The sequence below is a fragment of the Carassius carassius genome, chromosome 40 (assembly GCF_963082965.1).
Source record: "Carassius carassius chromosome 40, fCarCar2.1, whole genome shotgun sequence".
Taxonomy (NCBI): Eukaryota; Metazoa; Chordata; class Actinopteri; order Cypriniformes; family Cyprinidae; genus Carassius; species Carassius carassius.
In genome coordinates, this window is record NC_081794.1 from 21495267 (window position 1) to 21522615 (window position 27349).

Here is a 27349-nt window from a genome sequence, read left to right on the forward strand (position 1 = left end):
TCCCCCAATATTTACTCAAGTAAGAGTATAAAGTACCCATCTTTAAATGTACTCCGAAAAGTATTAGTTACCCCAAAAAATTACTCAAGTAAATGTAACGAAGTAAATGTAACTCGTTACTACCCACCTCTGACTGTGAACAACTCTGAATACACGAAACACAATTCATCCAGTTGATTTATTTGCTCAGACCTATCAATTTCTCAAGTTTATTGCAGCAATTCGAGTAAACAACCAGTACATTCTTCAAAATATCTCTTTTTGTGTTCCACACAACGAAGAAAGCCATATGTGTTTTGAACATAGATTAAATGATGACACAATTTTCATTTTTGGGAAAAATGTCTATGTAAGAAATGTTCGCTGTAAAATGAAGAAACTGATGGATTTCAGCAAGGTGCTCAAATAAGCAAAGGAGCATTTCATCAAGATGCAGATAGCAGGGCCACAGTTTGGAAACAAAAAAAAAGGTTCAATGTATTGATGCGAGGCACAGAAGTGGCTTCCCAGGAAAAGTGGTGCGTCAGCTGCAGGTTTGATGTCCAGGCTCTTGCCCAAGGGGAGGCAGGTTGGCACCCAGAGATATTGACATGGGGACAGATCATTAGCCCTCTCTATCCACCCTGCCTCAGTCCCACGTCTCTGTTAAAGGTGCCAGTGTGTGCTGTTAAGGTGCCAGAAGTTTCGCCTGTTAGGCATAACAGGTAGGAAGACCATGATTCCCGACTGTTCCCCCCATTAATCTGCCATTGTGACCATGACAAGGAGTGCAATTATTTCCTAATATGACACTGCGTTTAATGGCAAGGTGGTGTTCAGAATTTCTTATGTGTTGCTGTTTCTCTGTAGGCACATGAAATATGATTACACTTTAGCGAAAATTAGATATTGCATAGAAATACAGAAGTTTATTGATTTAGAGTAGGCAGCCTCGCCGCAAGATGAAATAAAAAATGGCTCGATTGAGCAGCGATTTTATGTAATGATAATTGCAGCTTGAGGTGGAGATAAAGACAGGCCAACTGAAACCGTCATACCTGGATTTCTTCCAAGAACTAGAATTATGTGTTAATGGTAACTTGAAGAATGTACTTCAGTGTTAGATGGTGGATACTTTTGCAAAGCAGAATCTCCCTGCCTTGCAATGAACTGTTAGTACAGCAGTATTTCTGCTACGGGTGCTTTTATGTTCCAAGGCTTGATTTTTGCTAAAAAAAAAAATATATATATATATATATATATATATATATATATATATATATATTTTTTTTTTTTTTTTCATTTGTTATTTGTAGGTCACATGAAGATTTTTCTGCAAACTTGATTTGCTTTTGCTGCTTTTTAAAATGATTTATTTTTATCCTCCTCTCAGACCTAGACATTCAGTCCATGAAAACCTGAAAATGAAACATAAAAATAGTTATTGCATTCTTAAACTCTAAAATAAAATAAGCAAGTATTGAAATGTGTGAAAGTAATTATTTTATTTTATATATATATATATATATATATATATTTTTTTTTTTTTTTTTTTTTTTTTTTTGTCAAGGTCAAACAAACAATAATTTTATTTCATAAGCCATGTTACTGAATTAAGCTTTCATAGTTCATGTCATTTCCACCACAAATTTGACACGTGATGAAAATGGCATTTGGCAAAAATGACAGAATTTTCAGAGTCCTCTCAGCTTTTGAACTGTTAGTGGACATATTAAATAGTTGGGGGGATAAAACAGCCAAAAATGTTTTGAAAAGAGTAATTCAAGTATTTACATCTTCTATGATTTTATGAATGGAAGAGCAGCATCGTATGGTGGAGCGTTTGAGCAGCAGGTGCCTTGTCCTTCAACTCAACCTTTGGAATCTGCTCTTCATTCTGTGACTTTTCTCCATTGGCTCATTAGATTGAGCCATAGTCCTCTAACACCGGGAATGGGACATCTGTCACTTTACATTTAAACAGAAGATCCTCACCGCACACTCACCTAAGAGACAAACAATCCATCCTTATTTACCCAACACAATTGCAACTGGATTGGATTTTGGCTATGGAGGTGAGCGCTTTTCAATTTGAATCAAAACCTTAAATAGTGTTTTTATTCTCTTCCACTGCAGCTTTGGAAGTCATGAATAGAGCTTGGGCTGGCAAAAAATGAGTGACCTTGTACTTATATTGAAATACAGGGTGATACGAGGAATTTAGTTAAATTAATTGTCCTCTGTGAGGTCAAAATGCATTTGAAAGAGCTCATCTAAGCAAATGTTCTGGACTTGATCTTTTGCTGTATCCTCTCACCAGCTTTTACAAATACTGCAGTGTTTTCTGAATATAAATGTGATTTTGGATAACTCCGGTCAGCCGAGTGCATGAGATTTTGTGCCGTAGGCATGATGCATAACCAGCCGCATCATCTTTCATGAACACATATCCATCTCGCCACTTTAGCATGTCAAACCATCGGGGGGGTAGAGTAGACACATGGACAAAACCATAAATTGACATGCTTTGCTATCGACGTGTTTTCCCCAAATGTCAGTTTGTGGTGTAGAGGTCAGCATGTACCTTCTTAAAATGCAAAGCTTGCTGTTAAATAAAGATGAATGGCGTAAGGTGGCACGTAGCCTTGTGGATTGATCCAACTTTCCGACCCCATTTGTGTAGGCCAGCCCACAGGGTTCGAACCCCCCAACACCTTCCTCTAATCCTGCCTGGCACTGCCTGATAAGTGCATACTATTTCTTATGGTCCAATGTGAATGCTTGCATATTCTTTGCTTTTCTCTCTCTGTTCAGCTGTTGTTTTGGAAGGTAAAACCGGAGGGGTGGATTGTCCTAATGCCAGAGTGAGCCAAATGGAACAAAAGTGAATACATTTCCAATAAGAAGGAAATTAAGTTAACATTATTTTGTATAAGAGTTCCATTGCATACTGGCCTTCTGTGACTTTTTTTTTTTTTACTTCTGAGTAGTAAGGCAACACAAAAGCCATTTGTTAATCTTGTCAGGGTGATATTTAAACAAATCAGGTTTAGCATAGTAGGAATTGGCTTTTTTTTAGCCACGCCTAGATCTTGAGAATGCAGAGCTGGCAAGCCGATCGAAAATGATTTGCTTGATAGTGCTTAGACAATGTGTAAAAAAAAAAAAAAAAAAAAAAAAACCTTTTAAACCTTTTTCACAGGTTTAATGTATTTTAAGTGCTTTGATTTGGAACTACAGTAATACAATTTTGTTTTTGTATCCTTTTCATAATGATCCCCCAAAAAATGACTTATATTCAGAAACATTTATTTATTTAATTATTTATGAATGAATGAATGAATGAATGGATGAAAATTAAGCCTGTCTTTGGGTCCATTAAGAAAATAAATAAATAAATAAATTTTACTTGCTTTCACATTTTTTTTTCAGTTCTAGTCAGTGTAAACAGCCATTGTTTGTATTCAAACATAATGATACAAAATATAACAATGTTTCAGACCTATGAGAAAAGAGTTGTGTCTTCATGGCCGTAAGCCCTTGTGTCTCTCCTCTGTGGATAAAGAGAAGAGCTGAACAGCATGTGTCAGTTTAACACTGTCTTATATTTATACCACTGATTTTTCTCTTGCTGCCTCTCCTTTGCTCGCAGCCCATGAGCTTTTCCCTCAAATGAAAAAAAAAAGATATATTCTTAACTACAGCACTGCAGTTCGATATATCCCTCTGTATCAATACATCAGTTTGACAGCAGTAGATGTTGAACTTCATGTGACTGTGTCTTCAGTATGATTCTCTTTTATATGTTGTCTGCCTGACGTGTAAAGTCTAGCATCAGCCTTTGGCACAAACAGAACATGACTATACATCTGAGATATTGAAAGATGTTTCATATTAAAAATTAAATATGCATGATGTTTAAGCAGAATTGGTGCTCACGATTATTCACAATAACAATAATAATACGTTTAATTTCAGTGGTGTTGTGTTTTCATATTTTGTGTGATAATTCCCAGGAAAGACTGGTCTAATATTTTGTGGTGCAACTAGATTCACTGCTAAATCAAGGCTGGAAAGAGTCAAAGTTCACGTCTCGAGTACCACAGGCTACGCTAGTGACTCTGTATCTACCAGCATAGAGAGTCATGTTTCTTGCTCCAAGGTTGCCATGGAAACTATACTGGCAAAACAGCACCAAATGAGTAATGTCCCCATATGCTTTTTGTGCTATTGAAGGAAAAAAAAATATTTTAATTGCCCAGAATTAAGGAGAGGAGGGAGAAAATGTGCTAGTTCTGCTCTCCATAAGCTCATTATTTATTTATTTCGATTGGATTTTTTTTCTTGATAATGCCTTGCGTGATGAAAGACCATCTGTCATGCCTTAGCTGTCTTTTCCTTTGCAGTTTGCTTGACTTTTTAATTCTGATTTCCCTCACTCATCGAGCACCCGGACCGGCGATAATAAGACTGTCTTAATTAATAAGAACACACCCACCTAGCTCGTCTCAGAGCAATGGGAAAGACGGCCCCCTCTATTAGGCAGGACGTACACCGTGCCCCTAACCAAATTACAGTCATTTCATTTGCTCTCCTCCTCATCACTTATGTAAAGATTCTCGCCCCGGGTGGAGGTGTTGGGACGGTATGGGAGCGTCAGAATAGCTGCCTAGGGATAAACAAGAAAACAACACTGACAAGCAAATAAAACCAGACAAAGGGCTTTGACAAAAGCTTATGTATGTATGTTTGGTAAAGGAGGTGGTTCTATTTCGGATGGTGTGTGTGTGTGTATGTGTTTATTTTGCTTGTGGGAGAGATTTATAATGCAGTTTAGCCAGGCACTGCATGAACAAGGCACATTCTCTCATTTTTGCTTTCACACCCACGTGTGCGCAAACACACACGCAACAGTAGAGGAAGCCAGTGGGAGCGGCAGCTCCGTTTCATGGGGGGTGGATGGGTGTTACTGTGGCCGGAGCAAGTGATTCTGAGGCAGCTGATGAATGGTGCCACTGATGGGTCATTTGTCCCGGTGATAGAGTTAGCCACTGCCCTTTGGGAGGAAGAATAAAATAAAGAAAGCTGGAGAGGAGCGTGACGGATTGGCCAACGGTAACAGAATAAGTGGCTGCCTCACACATGGCTACCGGATCCAACCTTCCTCTAATCGGACATTCTCGGGGAGCAAGAGGGCAGAGAGTGTGTCTTACATAACATGGAGACAGGCTGGGCATGGTGACAGAGAAAAAGGCATTGGGTTTACACAGGGAGGGATATACATCAAAGATTGTACATCAAAGACTTGGAATACAAAGGGATTAGACTTAGGACAAAAATGTGTAGTGAAGGAATGAAGCACTACATATATTGAAGTATTATATTATAGGGGTTGTCATGTGAAATCCCCTATAATATAATGCTTGTGATTATATACATGTGAATACATGTAAATATATTCAAAATAAATGCTGTATGTGTGTGTATTGTGTATGTTTATTATGTAAACAAAAACATCTTGTTTACATATGTAACCCTCATTCCCTGAAAGAGGGAACAGAGACCTCACGTTGGTGATTGAATCCAGATGCAACTGATCACAGCATGAGCATAAAAAGGTAGCAGGTGCAACGCATACCAGGTTTAGCTGAGGAGCTAAGCCGATGACCCAGCTGCTTAGTGTTGGTACAGCAGCCGTGGCGACGCGATGTGACGTCTTCGTTCCCTAAATCAGGGAATGAGGGCTACATATTAAGGGGCATACTGAAGATTGAGGTGATTCTAACCCTCTTGGAAATGACAGAAGTCTGCCGGGGAAACACGGGTTCTGAGGCTACACTGTGGGCTTTACACATATGGATCCACTTAGGTCTCACATATGGAACCTAGCCTTCAACCGTTTCTTGAGGATTCATGTCAAGGGGATGGAGGAGCTCGACAGAGTCTACAGTACTGACACTCTGGAGCAGTTTTAGCATGCTGACACTAAACCAGGGCCTCTCAGTGACTCTACCCATTTGAGGTGAGAACACAATAGGAAGGCTCCACACGAAGGCTATAGAATCTAGCAAACGTGTTGGGGTTCACCTAGCCCACAGCTCTACAAATATCTGTGAGTGAGACATCACAAGCCAGTGTGATGCCCAGAAGGATGCAACACTTCTAGTAGAGTGAGGTCACAACCTACGCGGGCGATGGCATCCACAATCCGGTGGGCCATCCTCTGCTTAGCGAAGGTCTTCCCCTTCTGCCAGCCTCCGTAACAGACAAAGAGCTGGTCTGAGGTCCTAAAGCTTTGTGTCCGGTCTACATAGCATCTCCAACCCTCTTGCTGGAGGCCAGTGCAAGCAGGAGCAGAGTTTTCAATAAAAGGTTTAGCTTGACTGATTGCAAAGGCTCAAATGGGCCTTGCTATAGTGTTTTAAGCACTAGAGACAGACCTGGAGATCGGCTGAATGGATTAAAAAACGGTAAAACACAATTGTTTAACTCTAGGGGAGTTGGAAAATGAGCCTATTTTAAAAAATAGTGGAGTGTTCCTTTAAGGGTGGTGGGCGACAGTCTCCGCTCCAACTCTTGCTGCAAAAAGGCAAGCACAACCCTGATCAGGCATCTCTAGGGGTCTTCTTGACGAGAAGAACACCACTCGATGAACAGGTTCCATTTCAAGGCGTAAGTGTGTCTCATAGATGGTGTTCTCGCTGAAGTGATGGTGTTAACAACCTCTTGAGGTAGGTCACCGAGTACCTCCATGTCCCATCTAGGGACCAGGCATGCAGTTTCCAGAGGTCTGGACATGCTATAGGGTGCCCCATCTCTGAGTCAGTAGATCCTTTCTTAGAGACATCTGCCAGGGATGGGCTATCACAAGGAGCATTAGTTAGTGGGCCAATATGGCGCTACAAGCAGGACTTGCTCATTGTCCTCCTCTCTGTGTGAGAAGACTCACTGGGGGAAGTGCATGCTTGGGCAGGTCCCACGGTCATCTGTGTGCCAGTGTGTCCGTGCCAAGTGTTCCCAAGTGCCAAGTGGTCAAGGAGTAGAACAACTTGCAGTGAGAGGATTCTGGAGAGGCAAACAGATCTACCTGAGTGGCTCCGAAATGTCTCCAAATCAGCTTGACCATCTGGGGATGGAGTCGCCACTCTCAGGAGCATAGCTCGAGAGCTCATCGGCTGTATGGTTGAGCAGGCCCAGAATGTGAATGGCACAAAGTGACCTCAGCACCTTCTGACTCCAAAAGAGGAGGTGGTTGGAGAGATGCAACAGGACCACCTTGTCGGTTGATGTACGCAATGGTTGCTGTGTTGTCTGTTCGGACCAGCATGTGCTTTCCTCCCTTTGAGACGGTTCAAGGTAAGGCGCACTGCTAACAACTCTAGGCAATTGTTCTGCCAGTGCAGATGAGGGCCTGACACTGCATGCTCATTGTACGTGACCCCCCAGCCAGTGGTGGAGGCATCCGTGTAAACCACAGCATGCCTGGAGACCTGTTCTAGAGGCACTCTTGACCGGAAGAATGTAAGATCGGACCACAGGGTGAAGGTTTGGTGACAGGCTGGTGTTAATTGGACCCGGCGAGTGGGACTGCTGTCCTGCTCAGCACCAACCATGCACATTCCTCTATGAGGCATGCTGTCTGTTTGACCGAATCCGATTCCATACTGAGAAAAGAGATCCACTGCGTCGTGGAGAGTTTGCTCTTTTCCCAGTTGACCCAAAGACCCTACTGGCTGAGGTGCCAGAGCACCAGGTCCCTGTGCTCACACAAGTGATCTTGAGACTGTGCTAGTATAAGCCAATCATTGAGATATGCATATATCTACTACTGTAGACAGATCCATTAATTATTGTGAATGTGTGTGGAAACCGCGTAAATAAACGGAAATGTCTCTGGTGTGCATAAATAAAATGTGCATCAGTGCATCAAGAAAGAGCACTCATACACACATTATTATAACGGACTCACGCATGCTTACTGTACAAGTCCTGTACACTATTGCAATTGTATTTACCTTGATTGTGACGTGACATACAGCAAAGTATGATGAACCATACTCGGAATTCATGCTCTGAATTTAACCCATACAAAGTGCACACACACAGCAGTGAATACACATCCACTTCATTTGGACAACTTTAAAGGCAATTTTCTCATTTTTTTTGATTTCTTTGCACCCTCAGATTGCAGATCTTCAAATAGTTGTATCTCAGACAAATATTGTCATATCCTAACAAACCATTCTTCAATGCAAAGCTTATTTATTCGGCTTTCAGATTATGTTTAAATCTTAATTTAAAAAACGAAAATTGACCCTTATGACTGTACTATATAACACACACTATATTTAATATTAAAGGGATAGTTCACTCAAAAATTTAAATGTTGTCATTACTTACTCACCTTGTTGTTACAAATTTTTATGATTATTTTTTCTTCTGTTGTACAGAAAAGGAGATATTTTAAAGAATGTTGCTAACCAAACATTTTCTGGTAGCCATTGACTTCCACAGTAGGAAAATAAATGTCAGTAGCTACCAACAACTGCAACCACCAACATTCTTTTTCACGTGAATTTAACAGAAGAAAAAAACTTTGGAGCAACTTCATTTTCAATTTTGGATAAATATGCCATTAGTAATATTTTATTATCAATGGTAATTGCATGTCATTCAATTAATTTGATTATATTTTTATATATAACTGCAAACATTGATCATAGCAGTTTTTCCACACAATTGCACAGGTACAGCGATTTCACCGTTTGCACTTTCTCTATGAATCTCATATGACGCATCTCACAGCAAATAAATCAAGCATGCATCATGTTAATGCACTGAGGTGTCAAAACTTTAATGCGGGTCAAAGGAGAATAAAAGTGATTTAGGTTTGTTTCTAATAGAAAATCATGACCTCAGCTTGTGCATATCAAAACTAAGTGAGACTGGCTAGCTGGCATAGTTCAGCTTTCAATAGCAGCACTTAGGTGTCCATCTGAAGGGACATAAGGATGCAATGCTGAGAAAATAAGAATGTTGATAGTAAATGTAGTAAAGTTTACCATTAATTCAGGTGACAGAATTCTACTGTAAAAATTGTTTTTATTTTACTTTACTTTTTTCTTACTATTTATTTTTTTTTTTATTTTACAGTATTTTATTTTTTAAAAATTTTAGTTAATTAAGTGTTACTTCTGCTTCATTCTCATTCATATAGACTGTATTCAAGCTGCTTTTATAGCTGTTGTGTGAACAGGACAATTCAGAAGTCACACCTGTTAGTAAATATGCTAGTCAGTCCCAAACATTGTGTCAACGTAGCCAGTGTGTGACATCCTCAGAATCTGCTTTTTCTTTTCTTTTTTTTCTTCTTCTGCAAACATTTTCCAAGCCACTCTCTCTGTGACTCACCCCCCCACCCCCTCCCGGGCGGAAGGAGGAGGGGGGTGTTATCCAGGCTGGCAGCCCAGAGCACCCTTTTTGAAGCTGCTCTGAAGAGCATGGTCTAGGTAATCTCTGCTCGGCTGAAAGCCGTTTACAGAGAGAAGGAGACAGAGGAAGAGGTTATACTGGGGAGAGAGGATGCAGTGGAGAGTGACAGTGAGAGAGAGAGAGAGAGAGAGAGAATGAAAGAAAGAAAGAGAGGCAGGGGATATGAAAGAAGAGCGAGAACAGAGCCCAGGCAGAGGATGATAAGGCCGGGGGGATTTCGTTGCTGTTTTGGGGTCAGATTAGGAATGGGGTCTTGCTTTTGTCACTTGAGGAGAGAAGGAGAGCGAGCGAGGCACACACATCTGAGAAGCAGATAGAACAGTGTTGCACTGTGGACTTCAGAAAGTCCCTCTCTGTGTTTGGGTTTTTTAGTCCAATGTAAATTAATGATCAAGTTCTATTTGATCTTTACATACATTTGATGCCCGTACGCAACAAAAATAACAATGTTTTTCTATTTTTTTATTAGCATACTTATGCTTTTATTATTATGAGGTGGTTATTATGAGGGGTTAATGAAGCAAATATGCTTGACCAGCTTGAATCCAATAAAAAATCTGTGTGGGAATTCCATTTAAAATTGCTGAATTTTTCCCATAGAGAAAACTGATTCAAGTGACCGTACCTTTTAGACAGTGTCACTTTAGTTGGCTTATACATTCAGTCTTATGTTTTGTAATATTCATACATAATATATATATATATATATATATATATATATATATATATATATTATAGTTGATTATTGCTCATCAGAATCTTCTTGTGGTAGCACTGCCTCCGCAGAATAAAATGTTCCCGAGAGAGAAGTATGGAAAGAAAGAGAGAATGAGAGATTGGACAAAAACTGAGAGACCAAAAGACAGAGTTGGTTTACAGTGCAGTGTTGCGATGTTGATCATCAGTTCTCCTTCAAAGGCAGTTCAGAGATAAAGTGATCTAATAGAGCTGTCGAAACACATACTCAAATATTCAAGACAAACGCTAGCCTCTAAATAAATGCTTAAGGGAATTTTTTACCTAAACGTGAAAATTCTGTCATTATTTACTCAACCTCTTGTTTTACAAACTCATAAGCTGTGATTTGTTCCAGTAAATCATACAAAAATATTTTTAAACAATGTTCACATTGATTTACGACTACAGAATCCTCATGAACATGGTTCATATGATGTACAACCTTCTCCACAGATGCCATATTTGATTTGAAAACTACAGCTGAAGTGAAAAGTCAGTAATTAATTACTTACATTTAGGTCTTTTCAGCACACAAAGCTATCTGAAACTTAATATAGCACAGAAGTCATATGGACACCTTGTATGTTTCTATTTTTAGGCATTTAACAGTCTGTGGTCACCAAGAACATGTCGATGTATGTGGAGATACTCATTATTTTCTTGAGTTCCACAAAAAGTGTAACAGCCTATGAGTTTCGAAAAGCATGAGGCCAACTAAATAATGCCAGCATTTTCATTTCTAAGTACATTATTTTATTAATGCATTCCCAAAAACCATTAAAACTGCAAAAACTCATTGTATTGCCAAGCAAAGTGCAATGAAGCTCATTATTTGCCTGGTGCTGTTACTACAGTAAACAATCATGCACTAAATGCAAGGTTAAAAAAGGTATCTAGTTCACCCAGTGGTGTCACAGTAAGACAATTCACCCATTCGTGTGTCAAACTTTTAAAAGTACAGCATCTTCCCACGTGTCCTTTATTCTCATCACATGTTCCCTCCCTCCGCAGCCTCCCCAATTCTCTCCTACCATTTGGCTTCATCCTCGTTCTCCTCCATGTTTCAGTTTCTTTTTTTGTGTTTTTCTGTATGTGCCGGCACTTCGTCACCCCTCCCTTTTTCTTAACTGTGCTTTCACAGCTGACTGTTCTCTCTTTCTCTCTTTCTCTCTTTCTCTCTCTCTCTCTCTCTCTCTCTCTCCCGCTCTTTCTCCCGTGCAGGTTCATCGGACAGAGTGACTTGCCACGCTCCGACTGCCCCCTTCTCCCCACAGTGAGTATTGTCATGCTAATTTTACTGATCGGCACCGCATAGAGAATTTTCGTGGTCATGGTTTTCTTTTTCCGCGTTCTGTGCTTATCTGTTTTTGAGGGGGACAGTCAAAATGTATGATGCATGAGAGGAAAGAAAAGGAAAAATGGAGATAGCAGAGTTCATGTGTGATTGCCAGAGTTTTGAGAGTTGGCTCTATAAGATTGGATTGGGGCTGTAAAGGTTGTGCTGTGTGTGTATGTGGAAAGGTTAAACATGGATGAAAAGGGGCTTAAAGAGGCTATATCTCAAATTAGTTTAATCAAAAGCCATACATTTTTTTTTATGCAAGTTGACACATGCATTCCCTTTGGTGTGTGTGAGTGTAAATATACTGTAATATTGCTTTGCATTTGAGAGCATGCAGGTAGAAAGTGCTTTATAGTTTCTTTTTTCTTCTCAGACAGTTTATGTCAGTGCTGCATGAATATAATATTGCTTTGACCTTAAAATGCTTCTGCTCATTTAAATTATATCCTTCAATTTATGTAGGAAAAGTCCAAGATTCTATTACAGAGCAAGGCTTGAGGCGTTCACATTTATGCACATGCTAATTTTTTTTTTCTTCTTCTTTTTTTTTTTTTTTTCTCGAAATTTTCACATACCTTAATAATTTTTACAATTTAGTATACCTTGAAATTACAAATCCTGCCCCATGACAAAATACCTTTATCTGCTAACTGGCAATTTAGGACAGCACTTTTTAGACAAGGCCTGCAGGTGATAAACAGACAGGGTGGTGAATTAATGGCAGACGGTCTTAATTCAGTGACACAGGCTGAATGCAAAGGAAATCCATGTCTGATTGGTGTAAATATGCACAAAGAAATGAGGGGAGATCCTTTACACAGGGTTTTTTATATAGTTGTCTTTGCATAATTATAAAATCATGGATTCTTTTATCTCTGTTAACATTAACGTGATGAATGTGAAGTAAGCTTTACAAAATGGTATAAATGGTTAACATTAGGTAAGCATCTTTGACTAATAATGAACAGCTTTTTAATATAATTTAATAATCTAGGCTAATATACCATAGTTCTTCAGGTTCATTCATAATATATTAACTGATTAATGTATACAACTAGAATGTTAAATGTGCTTTAGTATATTTAGAATTGAACACTGATACATTATAATAAATGTGACTACATTAATTAGTGCTAACTTAGAGAAGTTTTTTGCAAAGTGTTACCTATTTGCCAAACAGAAATTGAGCTGCTGGAGAAGATACAACGCCTAACGTCAAAGAAACCTAACAAAAGAAAGTTTGACTGGAGTAAGGAAAGGAAAGGAAAGGAGTGTGATACAAGTGTCTTGTATCATAAAAAAACCTTCAAACAGTGCTATTGATTCAATGCATACAATAAAAAGAAGAAAAACAAAGATATATGTGTGAGGCTTATAATTTATCTTTTGCTTTTCTCGGCAGTCTGAGCATGTGGCAAGGCTTGCAAGTGTCAGCAAACCTAACATTACTTACTCCTCAACAAATTTGTTAGTCATTGTTCAGAGCTAGGCTCTTGCGCATGACTTGGATGGGCGTTGAGAAATGGTGTATTGAAGGGGAAGGAACACACTCTGGCCCAAAGCTCAGGTCCGATGACACAGAGCGAGCACGAGGACTGGAAAGGTTGAATTCTCCTCAAACTCTTCTCGAGAGTCGCAGGGCTTTCAAGGTGAATTTGGACATGAGGGGTTCCGCTGGTTAATCTATACAGACAAAACATTGTTTCCGGAGGCCATCCTTCACTAAAAAATCCCCAAGGCTTGGTGATAGCATCGCAGAGGTTTAATCGTGAAACAAACTAGTAACCTACTCTGGTCATGTTTTTTGCCCAGAGCTTTTCTGAGCACTGTGGAATCAGACAAAATGCATCCAAGCTTTTCGTGTGGAAAAAGCACACTGAAGCCTAGCGGAGTACCATGGGCTGCTTCAAAACGAATATCAGCAATTGGCTCTGAGGTTGAATTTTTTATTATTGTCAAATGAACCAGATGTACAGTTGGTTATGTTTCAGCATGTGGACGCCTTTTATCTTTTGTCATAGAGTTTTTTATTATTTTGTAATTTTTTTATTTTTTTTTTTACAAAGAAAAAAATATATATATACTTGCCATTGGCCAACTCTTTACTTACTGTTTACTAGAAAAAGAACCGGAAATGTTGCAAGGCTAATCCGAACTCAAGTCTCACACATGAATCATATAGTCCAGCATGTATGCATTGTTGCTGTTGTTGTTGATGTTGTTGTTTTTTCTGGCTTTGATATGGGATCTGTTACCTCGGTATTGATACCTCAGGCTACAACTAAACAGCCTTGGGCTACTGATAAAATGCATTTTTTGTATACAGCGCCACCATAATGCATGCAAACCACCAGGCCACAGCTTCGAAAATAGATGCACATTATCTTGCAATAGCTTTCACACAATCATAACAAATGCTTGATTTTCTCTCACGGCTACACATAATATTTCCTCTCCGTGTGTATTCTGCCATATGTGCGACCACATGCCTCGCTGAAATTTTTAGAGAGCGAATCCATGCACCGGTAACACCCTTCCAGCATCTTGCAAACCCTCATGTTGTGACATTTCTGCTGCTAGACAGAGTAAAGTTCTCTTTTTGAGGCTCTGTCACAGTTTTTGCCCTCTGTAATGTAGTTTTGATACAGAGACTAGATCAAATACTCTGTGATCTTTCACGCTTAAATTATTTAAGGTCCCAAGATTTTTAAATTTAATATCATGCACATCGATATCTAGCCTCTCTCTTTCTGGGGATTATACTCGCTCCTCAATAAGATATGATGCGGGTCTCGTTTTTACATTGTGTCATGTTGCAGTTTTTCAGCTCATTTGGAATGTGACTACTTGTTTCTTTTCCTTTATTTATTAGGCCTGATGGCTTACCTTTGAGACAGATCGATGCTGTCAGTCACTATAAATGAGAACCACTCCACCAATTATAGATGATTAAGTTAGCCTCCACCAGTCTGAACACTCAAATCCCAGGTGTTCGCGAAAGGCTCGTCTGCTGGTGCAGAATTTGACTGAATACCTGAAAAGAATAACAAGTGTGGCGTTACTCATCACGTCGCCCGAAAAATGAACCGTGCGAGCATGACAATTCTAGTTTGTCAGATGCACAACAGAACATATGGAAGTTTCATAATGTAACATGAAATAAATCTGCAAGACAACATGTCTGTACCATTTCATTAGATTTATAAATTTGTGTGACACTCTCAACATATGTGATGAGAGAAAAAATAGATTGGGCCTTTTGCACTACAGCAGATGAAAAACATTTAACCTGAACGATTTTTGCTCTTTGAAAATTTATTTCTCATGTGAAACTTTTTTAAAGTGTTTCAGTACACAGGTCACACACACTTTTAGTAATGAACTTACATAAGCTGCAGTTCTTGTTTTGGCTAGTTGGGATTTCTGTGTTATTATGGCTACAAAATCAGTAACCACCATAACAATATGCACAGACTTGTGCTTCACAAACATGCAAATATGTAACGCAAACATTAGATGATAATTTCCAAGTTTTGTCATTTACTGTTTTCTTTCATATTATCAAGAAAATCCTCTTACATGCCACAGTTGCAGTGAAGTTGACACTTGTCAGAGCTACAACTGAGCGCTACTTTGTTCTTCCACTCCAGCTGTGTGTGTGTCTGTGTGTGTATTTGTGTGTGTCTCATTAAATGTGAATGGTGAACTTGCTGCAGATTGCCTGGAAATTGCCGCTCTCTCTGTGTAGCAGAGAAGCCTCCATCCATAGATGAGGTGCGATTGACATTTCTCACTGGCCCTCCGCGGGGTGTCTGTAAGGATCTTGAACCCATTCAGACTGGCTTCAAAATCAAATCACTGCCACTGCCACCGGTCTCAATGGCCACATCAATTATTTAGCACTGACTCGAGTGATCCAAAAGGTTGGGGGAATTTTATTTTGCAGGTACCTCTGGCTAGCAGGACCTTTGACACTGGTCTGTGCAAAAGGGGATGACAATGTTAATGTACCAAAGGTTAGTCACTTTATGCTGATTTGTGTGTTGAATTGCCCTTATTGTTGCTCGTTTCAAAAAATTATGCTAATTGTGCTGAAAAATTGTCCTTTGTACATACTCCAGCGTATCTCCCATGGATGATGAATTTTCCAGGAGAATGTCCTCGATTCCTCCAGTTAGTAATGTTTTGGAGGTAGCTTGGGGTTATCTGAGCTAATTAAAGTTTGATTTGATCAAAGTACACTCTTTTTCAGCTTGAATTTTAATTAGGTGATGGGTCACTGGTCCCTGGTCCATTGCAAGGACATCTGCAGACTTTCTAACGTAATCTGAGACTCTTTTAAATTCAATTTAGGGGATTTAATAGACAACGGTAGCTTTCGGACAGTGCACGGGGATAACCATCTCGTCTACTGACTTCCCGTCGGGACAAAAGGGGCAGCGGTCTCCTGAGATGTTCCACGAGGCTCGCTCTGGGCAATGTCGCAACAGCGATTCTCACTCCCTTTGGCCCATAACCGCAGACAATTGAACCTGCTATCATGGCCGCGACAGAGGGAATGTGTTAAACGCTGGGAAGCAGGAATCGCTGGCTTATTTGTCCCTCTGTTATCTGTCACTGGCACGAGCTCTGCCAGCATATGCAGAGTGCCTTTTCATAATGATAAAAATCTGCGAGCTGACTCACAGGACAGATATCTGCAACAAAAGGATGAATGCGGCAGAAGAGACCCCTTCCTAATGCCCCTCTCCTACTGCTTCCGTGATATGGGAGTGAATTCCATGGCAGCAGAATCAATTTGCAGCTTGGGGCCCATTTGTGGGAGTATTGCTTTTTATGTGATATGATCTTTGCTTTACATTTCCGGAGGTCAGTACAGACACAGAAACAAGGTCAAGCGAGACTTGATCGACAGTTTCTCTGTCTGCGGCGGCGAAACAATTACCCACTTGGGAATGGCGGGGATATTAAACCGTTGGGCTTTAAACATCTGAGAGGAATCTCCTATTGGATTTAAAGCCGTTCCAGATCTGAGCCCCCATGTCTGTTGATTAATAGCTTTCCTCGTTTCTGCTGCCACAGGTATTTATGCATGTTCTGATATGGGAGAAGTGAGGGTCAATTTAGGGCCAGGCCATCACGCCCGCTCTGTAGAACGTAGGGAGCAGGATGATATATTTGTCGCTTGCCTTAATGGTAGCAAGTGGAAGACTTTCTCTTTATTATCATGGTAATGCAAAAGAATTTGCGGCGATGTCCTTCAGCATTGAATGCGTTGCTCTTATCCTCCGTGACTCTGAAACCCAATGGCTCGGTTTGATTTCAAAGCCATGGTCTGCAGTGACCCGACCAGTCTCAATTATGATGCCAGATCTTTGGTGAGGAAACTTTGATTAAACAGATGCCATGTGAACTCTGTCCATCCACTGATCTGTAGCCCAGTCAGGGCATTTTCACTGAAGCAGTGCAGGGTGAAGGGCCAATGCTATTATGTTTAATATATACATCAACAATTTGCAACTATTAGATTATACCTCCTGTTTTTTCCCCTCTCTTTAGTAGAAGGTCAATGTATACCCCAGCCCATTTCAAATGGCCCTTAATTATACCAGAGGGAGGGTCTGGAGCCCTTCATTTGTCATTAAGCAGCTTTGAAGGAGGCCCAAAACTTTGGTTTTGTCCCAGTGAGTTTGCATGATGACTGCAGTTCGATTCAAATTCAGATTTCCCCAAAAATACATAATAAAATGTATTAAATTCAATCCAGTATTCAAATTGTTATATATATATTTTTTAAAAAGCCTAGAATTGGACAACATTTCTCCAGTATAAAGAGTTATCCGCTTTTCTTTGTTGCTTCAAAGCTATATGTCTTTCTTTCTTCTGTGGAAAACAAAAGAAGATATTTAGAAAAATGTCTGTGTTATTTTTTCTAGACAGTGGAAGTCAATGTTTTGTTTTGTTTTTTTCTCACGGACTTTTATTGTGTGTACAAAACAACTTTTTCTGTGTTTTGCGGAAGAAGAAAAAAATATATATACAGGTTTAGAACAACATGACAGCGAGTAAACAACAACAGAAATGTATTTATTTATTTGGGTTTGGGCAGTGCAATATTCCTTTGAAGCTAATAGACGCAGGATAAAAGCAACAAAACTTTCACTTTGGTTGCATGAGTGTTTTTAACAAAGTCATAAAGCCTTCAAGGCCTCAAATCACTAGAGATGTCTGGACACCCTAAACAAAATAACACCCACGTGCACTTTTACTTAGTTAACACTTCTGTGAATTCCAATATTAGGTGAACAAATCACAGAGTCCGCTGTGGTTTTGCTCATACTCTATACCAAGTAGCAATGAGGAAATATCGTCTAATAATGCCGGGGTTTACTTTATGAGCATATTTTTAATTCCCTTGTTTACCAAAGACATTTCAGGGTACTTACAGTGGGAGTGTTGTTAACTCTTATTGCAAGCAGCTTCAAGGTTTCACGCAAGAATGCCTTGATACTGCTGTTAATAGCCTGCACAGCTGTGGGGAATGACTAGTGAACCTCTCCAATTTTCATCTTACCATTATTGCGTTATTTTAATGTATTTTATTCCATTTAATTATCCAAGTTCATTCAGTTAAGAAAAAAAGAATGAAAAGAAAGCAAATTTCAAGGTCCTTTAACCTCAAGGAGGCAGAGACCTCCCCAAATAAGCCCTCTCCTTGCGTACATGGCATCCCATTAGCTGCAGACAGAAGCACTCTGCATGGACTGCTGGAGAAATGAGGGTGAGGGATGGCAGACTAGGAGATTTGAATATCTCACCATTAAAATGCACAAAGCTGGAGCATGTCTGCAGGGGAGGCTTTGAAATCCCCCCACCTTCAAGTCTTTTAACTCAATGTGTGCGCTCAGTCTGAGGACCCTGAGGGCTCCTGCCTCCAAAAGGGGTTGTTGCATGTTTCTATAGACATCACACACACACATTTTCAAACTCATAAGCACAACAGACCAAATATTAAATGTGAAATTGCTTTTTCTTTTCCCCTTTTTTCCTACCTTCCAAGCTGTAACCTTGAAACAAAGGTTGCTTTAAATATGTAACTACTTATGGGTTTGTAGACGCTCTGCTTTAGTGTTTGCGTGAGGCAAAGGTATGGTAAACCAAATTCAAGATCAAGGCTTGTGCATAATATGGCTCATGAAAAGAGAATTCCGCTTTTTATTATCGGAGGCCGTTATAAAAGACATCGGGACATTCCGTAACTCTTTTTTAAAAAGAGGTTTTCTGGACAAGGGTTGCAGTATTTAGTTATATGAGGGCAAAAGAATGAATTGTTGATAAGTTGTTCAACATTCAAAATCATTTCAAATGATCACTGATGCGTTTTGCTATGATTTTAAAAGCTTTTCAGGTGATGATTCTTCACCACGCCAAAAACACAATTTATTTATTATCATTTTAAACAACATTTTGCATATTTAAACTAGCCTTCAAGCATTTGGGGTCAGTAATATTTTTTTATGTTTTTGATAAAAGTCTCTTATGCTCAACGAGCCTGCATCAAAAATACAGTAATATTGTGAAATGTTATTAAAATTTAATAAACGTTTAAAATATATTTTAAAATATTGTTTGCTTGTGGCAGCCATTACTCTATTGTTCAGTGACTCTATTTTTTTGGAAACTATTTTGCATTTTTTTCAGGATGCTTTGATGAATAGAGAGTTTAAAAGAGCAGAAAATATTTTAAAAAAAAATTTTTTTTGTACAGCGTATATATTTGCTGGCAGTTTCATTAAACTTTCATGAAAATAAATAAATAAATAAAATCTCAGTGATCCCCAACAGTAATGTATATATTTGAAAATATATCACTGTAACTATTATTATTATTATTATTATTATTATTGTTATTGTTGTTTTGTTTAGTTGTTTTCGTGCTTATACTGTGTGTGATATGTTTTGTGGAATGTGTTTAGTGCCACTGATGACATATTCCTTTTAAGAGAACAATGTATATATGAATATGGTAATTTCAACATATAATGCAAACCATATACAAGTCTGTCTGAGGTGCATGCTGCCCTATAGAAAGATCTTTTCAGGTCTAAAAAGAAGTAGAAGGTTGATTTCCTGTTAAAACCCAAGCTCTGCCATTATATTCATACATTTATTTAAACTGAGGGGAAAAATGTCATGATAATGAAAAGATTTCTCAGGAAGGAATCACATTTTTCACCCCTCACAGGCAGATGAAGTGCAATATCAGATATAGTAAAACCAGTGGCTAAATGTAATAGTATGACCTCTGGCTGGCACTGAGAGACTGCAGATGGGCCAATTTGAAAGGATCACAATGTCCAACCATATGACTTTATTATAAAATAGGCACTATAAAAGAAGAGTGACTGTCTCTTATTTCACTGAATGGCTCTGTGCAGGAAGGACACCTGGCAAAACCTGCTCAGATCACAGGCTGTAGCATGTGGCAAAAAAAAAAAAAATTATTAAAAAAATATATATATTGTCACGTGGTGAAGAATCACACGACAGCGAGGAGTGCAAAGTAAGGCCCCGGAGGGTGGATTTATTAGGGTAAGAGAGTTTTAGTGGTCGGAAGTGGGAAGTGCTGGTGCGCTGGTCGTGGTGGTATCCCGGGTGCGGCGTGTCCGTGCGTGGGGGTGCTGATCAGTCACAAGCTTTCTGTAAGGGAACACGGAGAACAGCATTAGCATCCAGTCTTCTGGAGTGATCACTCACTTGTGTATCAGTGGCGGCGGCTTATGTAGCCGTGACCGATCGGCGGGTGATTAGGTTTCCAGGTGCTCCTCGTGTGTTTCCAGGGTGACGCTGATGAGGCATCGGGACACGTGCCTTTCGCCCGGGCCATCCACTGCAAAGGGGCATGGTCAGTAATTAAGGTAAACTTCCTTCCCAATAGATAATACCTCAGCTCCAGGACTGCCCACTTTACGGCCAACGCCTCCTTCTCTACGGTGGCATAGCGCTGTTCCGTGGGGGTCATTTTCCGGCTGATGTAGATTATGGGATGTTCCTGGCCGTCCTGTACCTAGGAGAAGACGGCTCCCAATCCTGTGTCCGAGGCATCCCGTTTGCAACAGAAAGGGGCAGTTAAAGTCCGGGACCCGCAGGACTGGCTCCGACGTGAGAGATGCCTTGATCCGACGGAATGCCTCCTCCTCTGCAGGGCCCCAGGATGGCTTCTCCGGCTGCCCCTTTCTGGTCAAGTCTGTCAGGGGGGCTGCTAAGGAGGAGAAGTTAGGTATGAAGCAACGGTAATACCCTGCCAACCCCAGGAAAGCCCGTACCTGTGTCTTGGAGCTGGGACGTGGCGCGGAGAGTATAGCTGTTACCTTCTTCTGCTGGGGCTCACTGCCGACTCGGCTACAGAGGAGGAACAGCTCCTGGGCAATGGCCTTGGCGGTGGCCTTCCGTAGGGGGATAGCCTCCGGGTACCGGGTGGCGTAGTCGACAATCACCAGGATGTACTCGTGTCCCTGGGCGGACTTCGGCAGCGGCCCCACGAGATCCATCCCGATCCGCTCGAAGGGCACCTCAATGATGGGTAGTGGAATCAGCGGGCTGGGGGGAGGGGTCCGTGGCGACGTCCGCTGGCAGGTCGGGCACGCGTGGCAGAACCTCTTCACCTCGGCGTCCAGGCTGGGCCAGTGGAAGCGATCCCAGATCCGTTGGATGGTATTCTGGACCCCGAGGTGGCCGGCCATGGGATGTGAGTGGGCCAGCTCCATCACTGTCTCCGTCTTTGTCCGAGGCACTACCAGCAAGGTTTTTTCCTCCCCCCTTCGCAGTGCAACACAATAGAGCAGGCATTTCCTGACAATGAAGTGTGGGACCGGGTGGGGCCCTGGCCGGACCTCCTTCCCCTCGATGACCCGGACCTGGGCCCAACAGTGCTTCAACCGGTCGTCCTCGTGCTGGGCCTTGCTGAAGTCGCCCTCTCCGGACACCTGCTGGAAGACATCAAGATATAGGTTAGGAACACTTGGGGACTCACCCTCTCTAGCGCTGTCGGATGCCAGCAGCACGGGACGACGTCTGTCCCCCTTCTTCCGGATGGGTCTTCGGCGGCTCCCACAGGGGCTGGCAGGCTGGGTGGCGGCGAGGAGGAGGCGGTCAAATCCGGGCCAATCCCTCCCCAGGAGCATCGGCACCGGGAGGTCCGTGACGATCCCCACCTCAAGCGACCAAGATCCTGGGGCGGCCAAAATGGTGACCCGCCGTGCCGCCACCTCTTGGGTGTCCCCGTGGACACACGTGATGGCTAGGCGGGCTTTAGACTCCGGGCGGGGGTGTAAGACAGTGGGGTGGACGAGGCTGACCTTGCTCCCGGAGTCTAGGACAGCTTCCAACAGGTGGCCGTTTACCTTCACCTTGGCTCTTGGGGCCCCCCCGAGTGGGGCGTGGTGGACAATGCAGCCTGCCAGCCACGTCTGCATGGAAGGGCGGGGTGGTTCGGTGGGCATGGGCTCGTCCTGGGGGGTGGGAGCCGCCGGCCTGCTCACTGGTCGCGAGGTGCCCTCCGGCGTGCGTCGCTCCTGGACCACCCTCCGGGGATAAGGCGACGCTCGCTCCCCAGCCTCCCGTCGTTGGGCCGCATCCGCCAGTTCGACGGCTTCCACCAGCTCGCCGAGAGTAGTGGGATTCCGCATTCCTGCCGCTTGACAATGGGGCCGGGGTAGTGCGCGCAAGAACCGGTCGACGACCACACGCTCCGCCACCTGGCTAGCGGTGGGATCCCCGGCCAGAAGCCAGTGCCACGCGAGCCGGGAGAGTTCTGCTGCTTGGGCCCGGGCTGGGGACCGTGCGTTGTATTCCCAATCAAAGAACAGTTGTGCCACTGCGATCGGTGACAATCCCACCCGAGCCAGGATGTCCCGCTTCAGTTCCTCGTAGCTCTCACTGGCCTCGGGTGGGAGGGAGAAGTAGGCACGCTGTGCTTTGCCGGTCAGGAGGGGTGCGAGCAGTCGTGCCCAGCCCGAGCGTTCCCAACGCTCTCGGATGGCGACGTTCTCAAACATCTGCAGGAACATCTCCACGTCATCATGGGCGGCGGAGCGTGTCGGCCTGCCTGGAGGGCGGCGAGCTCACGTTCCGTCTCCCCTTGACGGCTGGCGAGGTGTTCAGCAATTTGTTGCTGGCGGATGCTGACCTTGGTGAGGTGTTTGAGAAGCTCTTCCATGGCGAGGGGAGGAGCGCCCGCCTGCACGGGGAAAGGGAGAAAAGAAACAGCGGTGAGGGACCAAAATTATAATTTTTTATAATTTTTTTTTTTTGCAAAGTAAGGGCGGCTGTCAGTGACTCTTCACGCTATTGCCCGCATTCTCCACCAGTGTCACGGGGTGAAGAATCACACGACAGCGAGGAGTGCAAAGTAAGGCCCCGGAGGGTGGATTTATTAGGGTAAGAGAGTTTTAGTTGTCGGAAGTGGGAAGTGCTGGTGCGCTGGTCGTGGTGGTATCCCGGGTGCGGCGTGTCCGTGCGTGGGGGTGCTGATCGGTCACGAGCTTTCTGTGAGGGAACACGGAGAACAGCGTTAGCATCCAGTCTTCTGGAGTGATCACTTACTTGTGTATCAGTGGCCCCGCTTGATTGTCGGCAGCCGTGACCGATCGGCCGGTGATGAGGTTTCCAGGTGCTCCTCGTGTGTTTCCAGGGCGACGCTGATGAGGCATCGGGACACGCGATTATTTTATATATATATTTTAAATCATTTATATAAATATATATAAAATATATAAATTATAAATCATGTGCTCTCATGATTTCTGTTGCAAATATTCACTCAACTGATTTAGCAGCTGTTATAGTTGTTTTGAAGCGAGCACCTTTCTCTTGCACTCAGTCAATCTTAAAGGGTTGCAAATTCACTTTTTCATTGTTAATGTGTAATGTTGTTTGAGCATAAGCAATATCTGCAAAGTTGCGATGCTAAAAGTTGAATGCAAACCAAAATAATGTCTAAAAATTAAGGCAGTTTAATGCATACAAAAACGGCTACATAGGGACCACAACGAGTTACTTCCCGGGTTTATGACATCACAAACCCAGATAAACCCGCCCCTGGAACATGCCATGTTGCGCTGCTATAGAGAAGTAACATGCATTCTGCTATAGAGAAGTGACATGCATGGAAGAGTTGTTGCCATGCAGTCAAAATTAGGGGTGCATATATGAATCACGATTCTGTCTTCTAACAATAATGGATTCACAAATTTCAAGACCAGTGTTCTAAAGCAGCGGTCCTTAATCATGATCATTGTGTCCCCCTGCTCTGCATCACTCTCTTTCTCATTCAGATCATCAGCTCAGCTCCAAAAATGAACTGTTCCAATAACGCACTTATATTCACATGCATGGATGTGCAGTTTCTATTCTGTATTAAAGCTTCAACCAGTATAAAACTGTATATTAAAAGCTAACAGAAGCAGTTGCATTTACAAATAACAACATATCTAAAAGTATGATATAACAACAAACAAAACACCATTAAGAGCTGTGCTTGTACCCTCTTCACTTCCCCTTTTTTTTGGGGTGTTGATGGCGCAGTGGATAAGACACATGCCTTTGGTGTGAGAGACCCGGGTTCGAATCTACTGTGAGACACCAATGTGTCCCTGAGCAAGACACTTAACCCCTAGTTGCTCCAGAGGCGTGCGACCTCTGACATATATAGCAATTGTAAGTTGCTTTGGATAAAAGCGTCAGCTAAATGAAAATGAATGAAAAAATGAATGTTCACTAATATTCTCTGGGTCTCAATCGGGCTCAAATTGATAAGCAATATTGACAACATCATTGTTTACAATACAACCGGAGGTGAGGGTGTGGTGAATCACAACACACTGGGCCAGCTTACCAGTCCGAGCCCATCAGGTATTTCTAAAGGGGTGGGCTTTATAAAAACAGGAAATCATATGCATGTTTATAGGAGAAGGGACAGAGAGGTGTAGAATAAAGGTAAATTATGTGAAAAATAATGTTGTTGTTTTTCTTTTTTCTTTTTTTTTTTTTTTTACGAAGCATGAACATGTTAGACTCCACTCCATAAACACAATCAAGTGTTAACCACCCCTTTAAAAGAATAGTTAACTCAAAAATGTAAATCCAATGAATATTAACTTACCCTCAGGCCATCCAAGATATAGATTAGTTTGTTTCTTCATTGGAATGGATTTGGAGAAATTTAGCATTACACCACTTGCTCATCAATGGATCTTTTGAAGTGGATGGGTGCAATCAGAATGAGAGTCCAAACTGTTTATAAAAATGTCACTGTAATCTATGCAACTTCAGTCCATCTGTTAACATCTTGCTGCATGTTTGTATTAAACAAATCCATATTAATAGATTGCTAACGTAAAACTGTTGTTTCCAGTCAAAATACAAATTATCTTTCCATAATATTGGTTTATCCAGTGAAAAAGTTGTGTTGTTGCAGTCAGGAGAGAAATATTCAGAGATCAAGCACTGTTTACATGCGAAAACAGTCCATAGTAGTTCTAAATTATGTCAGTGTTTTTGATTTGTGAGGGGAAAACGGGGATGTACTTCACTGGAGGAAGCATTATTATGGATGGACTCATATTTTGTCCGGAAGTGATGGTTTAAAGTTAAAATGCCTTTATAAAGGATTCTTGTTTCTTATAAATACACAGCTTTTCACTTTACGGTGCATTAATTGATGGATGGAGTTGTGTGGATTACTAGTGGGTAATTGTGATGTTTTTCTCAGCTGGAATGTCATTCTGTCGGCACCTATTCACTGCAGAGGATCTACTTCGATGAAGAAAAACTCCCATCTACATCTTGGATGGCCTGAGGATGAGCAGATCTTCATTTTTGGGTGAACTATTCCCATAATATGACAGAGTGATGAGATTCTGTTCTCTTTCCTTTATTAAAGGCTGTTATCACTCCAGACCTGATTGCATGGTACAGACTTGAGTTTGGTTCTTTCCCCTGTTTTATTTTTGGGTCTGAACTGCCATGCAGTTACATCATCTATGCGACTACCACGTGAGAACTATTGGCAGCTGTTTACCATTGTAACTAGGTAACTGTATTCTTATAGCTATTAATAAAACCCTTTATAATCTCCTCTAATTTCCTCCGTAGGGTGATACCACTGGATGAGCAAAATTCTAAATGATATCCAATGTCAATTGCATCAAACTTTGTTTTAATTTTTTTTTTTTTTTAACTAAAATAAACTTGCGTCTTGCCCTGCAGAATTAAAGAGTGCAGAAACATAACTCCACAGCAGCCTTTGATGTGAAACAGTCCTCTCCATCTCTTAACTGAAGAGGATTTTGGCAACAATTCCCTTTGATAGAATATACCTGGGCATTTCTTAGTCAGAGAGTGTGTGGGCTTTTGATGTTGTGATCTTCTGAAAAGTTTTTTGTTGTTGCTTCAGGGACGAAAGTCTGTTCTGCAGTAGAAGTTTGTGGTGGGACGAAAAAATTAGTCAGCTGAGCGATGGAGAGATTGATGTGTTTTATGTTTTCAGGAAGGGTGGTTGGACTTCATTGCATTCAAGTGGGTTCACAATATGTCTCGTATGTTGCACGCTGTGCAGTATGACAAGTTGTTAGGCACAGTTACTTGTGCTGTTTCTATACTTTAAAGAGTTTATAGAGATGTGTCATCAGCCTAAAGTCAAAATAATAAAAACAAATTAGTTGGTAAGAACTAAACGGGAAACTTTGCTCGAAGTCGGCCTGGAGTCACCAATATGCAATTCTGCACTATTCTGTTCAAAACACGTAGATCCTGAAGCTCTCGCTAGACAATTAGTTTCACAAGCCCAGATTTTGAGTTTTTTTTTAAATTATTATTAAATTTGGTACATATTGTACATTCAGATATGACCGGAATAAAATTTGAACTGATTACTGGCGAGCAATAGATCATGCATCAAAAGTGAAAGCGAAAATGATCATGAACTAATAATAATGTAATGTACAGTATACTGTACCTTAATATGTTTTCACTTTGGATAAAAAACATCCACTAAATGTATTTCTTAAAATATTCAGTATTATGACCAAATGTGGAACTACTACACCCAGCTGTAAAAAACTATTTAATTACCTTTTGTGTGAGTGAGTTTGTGTGTGTGTGTGTATACAGGTTGTGTACTAAAAAAATATTGTTGATTTAACTTAAAGTAACCTGCTTGCCTTAAAATAGAAAAAGGAATAAATACAAAGAAAAAGGCTAGTTTAATCGACAGAAACTCAGTGTTTTGTTTTTGTTTTTCTTTTTTTCTTTTCCCGATTTATCACAACTTTTTTTCTTTTTGTCATATCCACTTAATACGTAATGCATGCAGTTCCTCTTTTAGGAAAAGACACAAAAATGGTAACAGATGTAAATAACATTTTAGTGTTAAATTAAGTAAATGTGATTACTGCCATAGATTATGTATGTAAATAGTTATTTTAATGTTTTATATATGTCTTTTACTGTTTTATATATTTGCGTAAATATACAAGGAATATGCAGCAAGAGTACTAGCACTGATTGTTTTCCACTTCAAATATTTCAGCTAGCCAAAATGTAACCAAATTTCCTGGTAAGAACTAAATAAGAAAATCTTTTTTATAAAATAACCGAAAGCCTCAAATTGAGATTGTCTTGTTTCAATGCCAGGCTTAATCTCTGCCCAGAAATGAATTCTTACAATATGAGTAATGAGGTATATTTCATTATATCAAACAGTCAGGGAAATTTCCGTGTGCCATGTGAATAAAACCC

The 27349-nt window shown here is 41.1% G+C and overlaps 1 protein-coding gene across 6 annotated transcripts in view; it reads left to right on the plus strand.

Moving 5' to 3' along the window:
* The window catches only part of rbfox3a (RNA binding fox-1 homolog 3a), a 425092-nt gene that overhangs the window by 102979 nt on the left and 294764 nt on the right, over window positions 1–27349 (plus strand). For 5 of the 6 annotated variants that reach the window (XM_059532581.1, XM_059532579.1, XM_059532580.1 and 2 more), the window contains exon 3: window positions 11431–11482. The exons of the other annotated variant lie outside the window; for it this stretch is intronic. The gene's annotated coding sequence lies outside the window, so the exon portion shown is untranslated. The remainder of the gene's footprint in view (window positions 1–11430; window positions 11483–27349) is intronic. 6 annotated transcript variants of the gene reach the window in all.